Genomic DNA, 11,335 nt, shown 5'->3' with positions numbered 1-11,335 from the left:
AAGGACGCTTGCATTCGAGCTTGGGATCAAGTTAAATCGTCCCTCGCCCCTACTGAGTCCAAAGTGTCGGCGGTGGAGGGTCCTCTGACTCCACAAACCCCTCCACAGTCGGGAGACAAATGCCACGTAATCTGTTATAACTGTTAAAAGCCTGGACACTATGCTCCTGACTGCCGCGATAGTCAACAGCCGAATAATGGCTCATGCTACCAACCCCCAATCCGTGAAGGTAACGGGTCTGAATTGAACTCTGTGCAGCAGCAGCTGGAATGCCTTTCGGCAGTAGTTGAGGCTATGAAGCACAGTCGTGGGTGGGGGGGGGAAATGTTTCGGCTGCTTCTCGTAGCGGAGATGCGCTTCCAGACTCACGGCCCCAGTGACGGTTACCAGCCTCCGCGGTGACCACGTCTTCTCCTGTCTGGTACCCAGAGGACGGATGATCCTTTGTCCAGGCCACTGATCATGGAGCCGCCGCCATGTTATGCTTGTGGATTCCGGTTCTGCTGTGACTATTTTACATGACCCAGCTCCCTTTTCCCATTCTGGGACCGCCCTAAACCTTTCCAGCTTTAATGCTGCTACTCAGTTAGTTAATCAGGGATTGAGCTCCACAGTCTTGTCCATCGATGGGAATTCCGTCGATGTCCCTGCTCCTGTATATATGGCCACCCATGACCAGAAAGCTATCCTCGGAAGCGACGTGCTGCATTAACACTGTGCTGTCCTCGACTACTCTAATAATTGTCTTTGTGGCACTTTAATGAGGGACCGCCGACACCTATTTCGGATGCCCATTTGGTATATATGATTAAAAAACCCAAGGACTTCACCCATCCAGGGACTGAAGACCCGGTGGTCAATACACTAATTCATAAATTTTCAGAGGTTTTTGCTAAGTCCAAACATGTTTGTGGTAGGATGTCGGGAGACGAGGAGATTAATGAACCCTCCCACCGTCCTGCTAAGCAGTATTCCACTTCGGCTGAGAGTAAACCTTATGTTCAGTCTACTATTGATACATTGGCCCAGAAATTCGGGTCACCACGGGTGAGTACGCACGGGGTACTCACCCGTAAGCCCAATGGAAGTGCCAGTTTCCTGCATGCACTGCGCATGCGCGGGAAACCAGCACTTCCATTCCCCTGAAAGAAGGGGTTCAAAAGTCGAACGCGTGCACAGGAGAGGCAGCGCGTGCGCATCGAACTTACGTTTTTTTTGCAGGTTTTCCCGGGAGGGTAAGTCTCCAGAAGTTAGACATGTAAAAAGCAGTCGCAAGGCCTGCTTTTTACAAGGTAAGTGGTGAATTAATTAAAATTAAAACATTTTTTCCACAGGTTTATTATTTTTAAATACTTTAAAGAAAGGTAAGTTTATTTTTAGCCCCGTTAGAAAATGTAATTACTGTAATTTTTTCAAAAATTTAAATTATTGTTTAAAATAGTTATTTCATGTAATTTATAGTTTGTTTTAAAAACGTGATGGTTTAAAAAAAAAATTATTTGAAGATTTAGTGATGTTTTGGGGCTTGTAGTATTTATAGGTTTGACAGGTCTTCCTGTCAAACTTATGAATGAAGCATTCCCTGCTACCATTGGCTCCCCATGGCCCACGTGATCCCAGGGGACGCATCGAACTAACTGCGCCCCTGGGATACGCAAGCACTGTGCGCCGGCAGTTGGAGGAGGCCCAGGATCGCAATTCCACGTGGGCCCACAGCTCAACGGCCGGCGCGGTAGGTAAGTGCAGGTCGGGTGCTTGCACCCGCGGGAAGCCCTCGACCCGAATTTCTGGGCCATTGTTAAAGCAGCGTGTTATCCACACTGGCACTTTTAGCACTAATTCTCCGACCTGGCCAGTTAAGAAGCCAGATGATAGCTGGCGTCTAACAATTGATTATCGCAAGCTTAATTTGGTAATCCCAGCTTGCGCCCCTGTTGTTTGGGAGACCCCCACTCTCCTGTCCCAGATTCCACCAGGTAGCTGCTACTTCTCCACCTTTGACATTTCAAATGGGTTCTGGAGTATTCCTGTTCGGGCAGAGGATCAGTATAAGTTTGCCTTCACCTTTGAAGATCAAAGTTATACTTGGACATGTTTGCCTCAAGGCTTTCCCAACGCCCCGACTATATTCCACAAATGGATGGCTTAGACACTTAAAACTTTCTCAAGACCTGACTGTTTGCTGTAGTATATCGATGACCTTTTGCTTGCTACACCTGACAAACAGACTCACATTGAACTAATGGAAGAGATACTAGACCTTCTTCTGAATGCTGGACTAAAAATTAATCCAAAGAAGGCACAATTGTTACAACCAGAAGTGACATTTTTAGGGTTTACTGTGGGACTGAAGGGGATCAGTCCAGACCAGCATAAGATTGACGTGATTCAATGTTTACCATTGCCCACATCCAAAATCGTACTTCCTTCCTCCTTGGGTCTGGTGGGATACCAACGCTCGTTTATTCCCAGGTTTACGGAGCTGGCTAAACCCTTATATGAACTATTAAAGGGCAAAGAGGACTCTGTGAACCGTGACTGGACAATCGAACATACCACGGCTGTATCCCTCCTTAAGACTGCCGTTATGCAAGCCACATGCCTGACAAGTCCTGACCGGGACAAGCCTTTCCACCTGGAGGTGGAATCCACCGATCAGAATCGTGCTGCCGTTCTGTGCCATGAGGTACATGATAAACTTATGCCAATTGCGAACGCCTCTCGCATTTTGACTGGCGTGGAAAAAAATTATGGTGTGTGAGTGACATCTGCTGGCCACTTTTTGGGCTGTCAAACACTTCAGGCAGGATTTTCATTGGGCCATGGAGGCGGGATTGGAGGCGTGTGGGGGGTTAAAATCCCAAAATCGGGGGGGCATGAACCCATCCCGCCCCCAACCCGCCTCCATGCCAGTTTCAAAGGAGGCGGATACCCGACCTATGCTGGGACCCGCCTCCCCGAGGCGGGCAGGGGATTAGTGCCAATTAACTGCCTGTTAACAGGCAGTTTTTAGCCTAAACCCTATTTTCATTCTTGAAGTGTGGGAGTCCTGATGGCTCCAAACCACGCCAAGTTAGCAAGGCGGGCCGTCGGGCTGAAGGGCTTGGAGGGGTCGAGATGTCCGGTGTTCAGGTGAGTGATGGGTGCATGAGTGCCGAGGTAAGTGTGTTTGGTGTGTTTAAAGTGTTTAAAGAAGTTTAATTACCTTTACTTACCTTTACAGCCTTTCTTCCTTCGGGTCTTGGGAGCCCCTCATCTCACCAGCACAGAAAGCAGAATGGCTGCGAGCTGTCAAAAGTTGCAGCATTCAGCTTTCTGTTCCGGAGAGATCTCTAAATCATCCTGAGAGGAAGGAATTAACTTGGAGTACAGATTGTCAGTGTTTGACAGCTTCAAACAGCTGTCAAACACTGATATTTCATCTGTCAAAAGGTCTTGACAGATGAAACATCAATCTGTGACGTTACCTGTTGCCGGGTGGCCCTTAATTGGCCTGCTGAGCCCGCTGGGCGGGCTCAACAAGGTCAATCAAGTCAAAATCGCGTGGGTTGGCTACAACTCGATGGAGGCGGGACTACAACCCCGAAAGTTGTAGTCCCGCCTCCTACCCGCCTCCTCAGTGAAAATCCAGCCCTTCATGTTTATTACTGGATTGAAAAAAATGATTGTCTACAGCCCCCACACTCCTTTGAATCTTCTATTCAAACCAGGGGACACTTTGGTCTCCCCCGCTCGACTCAGTCATTGGACTCTTCTGTTAACTCAGAGAGATTTGGAAATAACGCCAAAGCAGACAACTCTACTACCCCAGCTCCTACTGTACGAGGGGGGAAGCCATGAGTGCCCCCTTCCACCACTGGAGTTCGACCACCACCCCGTCTCTCCTACTCCGCTAAGTGATGCCCAGGACATCTACATTGATGGATCATCCTATCACAGGGCCCCTTACTGGATTTGCGGAAGTTCTGCCTGACCAAAAACTCGCGTATAATTGCGTTCCCCACTCTGCCCAATATGCTGAAGTTGCATCCCTGATGACAGCGATCCAAATTACTCATGACATACCTAAATGGATGGAGGCTTTTCCATCTAAAACAAACATTGCATTGACAATGGCTCGCCTTTTATTGGATGAGGTGATCTGCAGGTGGGGAGTGCCAATTCAAGTTGATAGTGATCAGGGATCACAATTTACCGCCCAAATTTTTTACCGAACTACAACAGATATTGGTATCTCGCATAAACTTCACATCTCCCATCACCCACAATCATCTGGAGTGGCGGAAAGAGGAAAGCAAACTCTGAAAACTATGTTAATCAATTTTTGCGCAGATCACCCCACCAAATGGTCCAGTATGTTGCCAATGTGTCTAATGACTATTAGATTCACCCAGCATAGCACAACGGGTATCTCACCCTACCAGGCTATGACTGGCGACTAATGCGAATGCCAGCCCATCTGTTAACCCCTTCAGCCACACCCTTAGTACAGGGAATTGCCAACCATAAATGGCTTGAAACGGTGGTAGAGAACATAGAACTAACATGTTTGTAGCTACACAAACAGGCAAATCAAAAAAACAGGCAAAGAAATACTTCGACAAGAGGGCCGATCATTTGAGTATCAAGTGGGAGATGCTGTAATGGTACTAAACTATGGGAAAAAGCAACATTGCTTTGAACCAAAGTAGAATGGCTCCTTCCCGATTGTTGACAGGGCCAGTTCTTCGGTCTATCTGGTGCAATCCCTGGGAAAATGGGAAGGGCCAAGGTGGCTAAATGGTATCATATCAATCAGCTGAAAACAGTGAAAGAATAAATATTCCTGGTTAGATATTAAACTGTAGCTTTTTTTACAATTTCTGTATTCTTTGCATCGTCACTTGAAATGTAAGTACTTAGTCGACGTGCTAATGATTGTAAGACTGAATTATAACTGTGACTGTAATAATTGTGTTTTGTAGGTAACAGAGCGTGGGAAAAGCCAGTATGATCCAGTATGAGCTGCACAGTTATATGGCACAATTCGAGTACGACGTTCCCCTGTTGTCTGAAGGCTTCAGTGAGCTCGTGATGTGACTGAACTCCTCCCTAAAGCATTGTTATGTTTTGGAGCAAGACAACTCAAGGATAGATATTGAAATTGACAGCATAGGGGACGATTGACACTGGTGGGATTTTGGGCTTTATATATCAGCACACCCTTGGGTTCATATTATTTCACACGCTCTGGTAGTTCTCCAACTTGTAATGATAGTGTATTTGATATATGTAACCCATGTAGTAAGACTTTGATGCATAAGCCAAATGTGTATCTATAATCATGACTAACTGTACTAATGAATTAATGATGGACGAAAATCAGAGGCAATGAGGAGGAGACCCCTGGCAGGGTATTATCAGGAAGAAAGAAGAAACAGAGGATATCCCAGACGGGGCAGAATTGGAACACCGGAACAGTGAATTGAACCCTCGAGCCAATAATCTAGAGTTGGCGCGGTTGGTAGAGGGTCGAAAATGAGCGGTCGAAATAGAGTTTTCTCCCTCTCAAGGGGAGAAACTAGGAGTGCCTAAAAATGTATATGGCTATGTGAATAACACTGTGTTTAAATGATTGTATTAGTGCTTGAGACAAGTAAGGGGTTAATGTATAAGTTGTGTCTTACTGGAACTGTGTAAGTTTCGTTTTCCTGGAGGCTTGTATTAGACATTGAGATAAAATGGGCTAAAAATTGAGTAGCACATATGGGGCGCTAACGTCGCTGGGGCACTACTTTTAGCGCCCTGGAAAAATTAGCGCCCCCGTGCCGGAACTGGTGTGCTTGCACCCCAAGAGGGAAGCGGGGTGCTACTGGAAGTGCCCCGCGTCCATTTTGGGGCGCTGCGAGTCAATATCGCAGTGCTACATGCCAAAACGCTGCGGCACATTATGCTGCGGTATTGCAGGCCTTCCTCCCCTTCTTAAAGTGGAGGGGCCTTGCGCAGCGCGACCTGGGGCCCAGCTGGGCCCCCGGGGATTGGGAGTGCCGGTAAAAGAGCCCGGCACTCCACGGGGAGGGGACCGTTCAGGAGGCCGGGGACGGGAGTGCAGGCAGGTGGCCAGCAGGTAGGCCCCCCTGACCCTGTCGGACATAGCGTCCGGCGGTAAGCCGGGGGCGATCCCAAAGACCGCAGCCGGGGCGCGAGCAGGGTGCTGTGCACGGCGATGACAGCTAATGGGAGGCACAAAGCAATACAATTTTTCCCCCAATGCCTTTAGTCAGTTAGAGTAGATGAGACATAACATCCCACACAGGGGCCCATTGTATGGCCTTGTCAGCTAACAACAGTCTGTTGTTTGTAAGTTTAGGATTTTGACTTTGTTGTTTTTTGGGAAGTGCAGCCGAAGCAGCCTTGGCGAGTTGCATCCTGTAGATGGTACACACTACAGATATGGTACACCAGTGGTGGAGGGAGTGAATGATTAAGGTGGTGGATGGGGTTCCAATCAAGTGGGCTGCTTTTTTCCTGGATGGTGTCGAGCTTCTCGAGTGTTGTTGGAGCTGCACTCATCCAGGCAAGTGGAGAGTATTCCATCACACTCCTTACTTGTGCCTTGTAGATGGTGGAAAAGCTTTGGGGAGTCAAGAGGTGAGATATTTGCCGCAGAATACCTAGCCTCTAACCTGCTCTTGTTGCCACAGTATTTATTTGGCTGGTCCATTTAAGTTTCTGGTCAATGGTGACCCCCAGGATGTTGATGGTGGGGGATTCGGTGATGGTATTGCTGTTGAACATCAAGGGGTGGTGGTTAGACTCTTGCTTGTTGGAGATAATCTTTGCCTGGCACTTGTGTGGTGCGAATGTTACCCGCCACTTATCAGCCCAAGCCTGAACATCGTCCAGGTCTTGTTGCATGCGGGCATGGACTGCTTCATTATCTGAGGAGTTGTGAATTGCACTGAACACTGTGCAATCATCAGCAAACATCCCTACTTCTGACCTTATATTGGGGGGAAGGTCATTGATGAAGCAGCTGAAGATGGTTGGGCCTAGGACACTGCCCTGAGGAACTCCTGCAGCGATGTCCCGGGGCTGTGATGATTGACCTCCAACCACCACAACCATCTTCCTTTGTGCTAGGTATGACTCCAGCCAGTGGAGAGTTTCCCCCCCTGATTCACATTGACTTCAGTTTTACTAGGGCTCCTTAATGCCACACTCGATCAAATGCTGCCTTGATGTCACTTTCACCTCACCTCCGGAATCCAGCTGCTTTGTCCATGTTTGGACCAAGGTGGTAATGAGGTCGGGAGCTGAATGGTCTTGGCGGAACCCAAACTGGGCATTAGTGAGCAGGTTATTGGTGAGTAAGTGCCACTTGATAGCACTGTCGATGACACCTTCCATCACTTTACTGATGATTGAGAGTAGACTGATGGGGCGGTAATTGGCCGGATTGGATTGTCCTGCTTTTTGTGGACTGGACATACCTGGGCAGTTTTCCACATTGTCGGATAGATGCCAGTGTTGTAGATGTACTGGAACAGCTTGGCTAGAGGCGCGGCTAGTGCTGGAGCACAAGTCTTCAGCACGACAGCCAGGATGTTGTCGGGGCTCATACCTTTTGCTGTATCCAGTGCGTTCAGCCTTGTCTTGATATCATGCGGAGTGAATCGAATTGGCTGAAGACTGGCTTCTGTTATAGTGGGGACCTCAGGAGGAGGCTGATATGGATCGTCCACTTGGCACTTCTGGCTGAGAACGCTTCAGCCTTGTCTTTTGCACTCACGTGCTGGGCTCCACCATCATTGAGGATGGGGATATTCATGGAGCCTCCTCCTCCCGTGAGTTGTTTAATGGTCCACCACCATTCACGACTGGATGTGGCAGGACTGCAGAGCTTTGATCTGATCTGTTGATTGTGGGATCGCTTAGCCCTGTCTATAGCATGCTGCTTCTGAGCATGCATGCGGTCCTGTGTTGCAGCTTCCCCAGGTTGGCATCGCATTTTTAGGTATGCCTGGTGCTGCTCCTGGCATGCTCTTCTACACTCCTTATTGAACCAGGGTTTGTCACCTGGCTTGATGGTAATGGTAGAGTGAGGGATATGCCAGGCTATGAGGTTACAAATTGTGGTGGAATACAATTCTACTGCTGCTGATGGCCCACAGCACCTCATGGATGGATGCCCAGTTTTGAGCTGCTAGATCTATCCCATTTAGCACAGCGGTAGTGCCACAACGCGATGGAGGTTGTCCTCAGTGTGAAGACAGGACTTCATCTCCACAATGACTGCTACCAATAATGTCATGGACAGATGCATCTGCGACAGGTAGATTGGTGAGGACAAGGTCAAGTAGGTTTCCCCCTCATGTAGACCTGTTGCAGGCCCAGACTGGCAGCTATGTCCTTTAGGACTCAGCCAGCTCGGTCAGTAGTGGTGCTACCAAGCCACTCTTGGTGTTGGACATTGAAGTCCCCCATCCAGAGTACATTCTGTGACCTTGCTGCTCTCAGTGCTTCTTCCAAGTGGTGTTTAACATGGAGGAGTACTGATTCATCAGCTGAGAGCAGTAGGTGGTAATCAGCAGGAGGTTTCCTTGCTCATGCTTGACCTGAAACCATGAGACTTCATGGGGTCCAGAGTCAACGTTGAGGACTCCCATGACCACTCCTTCCTGACAGTATACCACTGTGCCGCCACCCCTGGTGGGTTTGTCCTGCCGGTGAGACAGGACATACCCAGGGATGGTGATGGAGGACATTGGGGCATTGGCTGAATGTTATGATTCTGTGAGTATGACTATGTCAGGCTGTTGCTTGATTAGCCTGTGGGATAGCTTTCCCAATTTTGGCACAAGTCCCTAGATGTTGGTGAGGAGGACTTTGCAGGGTCGATTGGGCTGGGTCTAAAACCAGAGCTGGCGCCAAGTCGTCCGTCCAGTTTATTATTATTATTGTGTTTCGTAGCGGTGCGTGAGTGGCTTGCTAGGCCATTTCAATTAAGAGTCAACCACATTGCTATGGATCTGGAGTCATGTACAGGCTAGACCAGCAGATTTCCTTCCCTAAGGGACATTAGTGAACCAGATGGGTTTTTACGACAATCCGATACTAGATTCCAGATTTATTTAATTAACTGAATTTAAATTCCCCAGCTGCCGTGGTGGGATTTGAACTTATATCTCTGGATTATTAGTCCAGGCTGCTGGATTATTAGCCCAGTGACATTACCACTATGCTACCGGCCCCCCAATGCTACTCCAGGTGGGGACAAGATAAGAGTATTGCTTTGGAAGGAAAGGGCCGGATGAGATAAGGGAAGATAGTCCTCAAGATGCTGTAAGGCTATGATTGGTCAAGTACAGAAAGCATGTGTATTGGTTGTGAAGACCCCTTGAGGGAGGGTCTTCATCTGCAGGTTTAGAGAAAGAACTCAACATGCCATTGGCACCTTGTTTTAAGGGGAACCTCTATAGGTTAAATGGACTTCTTCATTATCCTACCTCAGGCCCAACCCTAAAAAGAGCTAAAGAACTCTTAGCTCAGACCGTCGAGCGAGGGGCTCCCAAGAGTGGAAACGGTGGTCTAACTCTCTTCAGAGAGTGGACCCATGCGGACCCTTGTCTAACACTCTTAGGTAGTTCAGAGAAAGAGAGAGACACGTGAGACAAGGAGAGCGAATAAGAAGAGTTGTTCGTACATGCCAGCCATCTGTCTGATCTGGTCTAGTACCAGCTACTTGCCATGGTCATATGTTTTTGCTGTATAACTAGTGTGTTACATGCCTTTCTAAAGGCCGGCTGTACTGAAAGTAGATAAACCACCAGGTGCGGATGGGATGCATCCTAGGATGCTGAGGGAAATGAGGGAGGGAACCTTGGAGGAAACGGCCATAATTTTCCAATCCTCCTTAGATACGGGGGTGGTGCCAAAAAAGGGTGTAAAGATAAACCCAGCAACTACAGGTCAGTCTGTTTGACCTCGGTAATAGGGAAGCTTTTAGAAACCGTAATCCGGGACAAAATTAACAGTTACTTGGACAAGTGTGGATTAATTAAGGAAAGCCAGCATGGATTTGTTAAAGGCAAATCATGTTTAACTAACTTGATTGAGTTCTTTGATGAGGTAACAGAGAGGGTTGATGAGGTTAATGCAGTTGACGTAGTGTACATGGATTTCCAAAAGGCGTTTGACAAAGTGCCACATAATAGGCTTGCCAGCAAAGTTGAAGCCCATGGAATAAAAGGGACAGTGGCAGCATGGATACGGAATTGGCTAAGTAATAGGAAACAGAGAGTAGAGGTGAAAGGTTGTTTTTCGGACTAGAGGAAGGTATACACTGGTGTTCCCCAGGGGTCGGTTCTAGGATCACTGCTTTTCTTGATATATATTAATTACTTGGATGTGGGTGTACAGGGCACAATTACAAAATTTGCAGATGACACAAAACTTGGAAGTATAGTGAACAGTGAGGAGGAGAGTGATAGACTTCAAGAAGACATAGACAGGCTGGTGAAATGGGCGGACACGTGGCAGATGAAATTTAACGCAGTAAAGTGTGAAGTGATACATTTTGGTAGAAAGAATGAGGAGAGGACATATAAACTAAACGGTACAATTCTGAAGGGGGTGCACGAACAGAGAGACCTGGGGGTATGTGTGCACAAATCGTTGAAGGAGGCAGGGCAGATTGAGAAAGCGGTTAAAAAGGCTTACGGGATCCTGGGCTTCATAAATAGAGGTATAGAGTACAAAAGTGTGGAAATGATGAACCTGTAGAAAACACTGGTTCGGCCCCAACTGGAGTACTGTGTCCAAATCTGGGCACCACACTTTAGGAAGGATGTGAAGGCCTTAGAGAGCGTGTGGAAAAGATTACGAGAATGATTCCAGGAAAGAGGGACTTCAGTTACATTGATAGAATGGAGAAGCTGGGGTTGTTCTCCTTGGAGTAGAGAAGATTGAGAGGAGATTTGATAGAGGTGTTCAAAATCATGAGGGGTCTGGACAGAGTAGGTCGAGAGAAACTGTTCCCATTGGCAGAAGGGTTGAGAACCAGAAGACACAGATTTAAGGTGATTGGCAAAAGAACCAAAGGCGAAGTAAGAAACAACTTTTTTACGCAGCGAGTGGTTAAGATCTGGAATGCACTGCCTGAAAGGGTGGTGGAGGCAGATCCAAGCACGGCTTTCAAAAGGCTAGCTGAAGTGCTCTTGCAGAGAGCCGGCACGGGCTCGACAGGTCGAATGGCAGCCTTCCGTGCTGTAACCATTCCATGATTCTATGATTCTAATGGTAGTGTCACCAGAGGCTAACTTGAAATGGTGACCAGGCCAAAATTAGCACAGCT

The sequence above is a fragment of the Somniosus microcephalus genome, chromosome 22, assembly GCF_052327205.1.
Source record: "Somniosus microcephalus isolate GS21.2 chromosome 22, FLI_Smic_1.0, whole genome shotgun sequence".
NCBI lineage: Eukaryota > Metazoa > Chordata > Chondrichthyes > Squaliformes > Somniosidae > Somniosus > Somniosus microcephalus.
The sequence above is the reverse complement of the archived record's forward strand: the minus strand, read 5'-3'. Positions refer to the sequence as shown.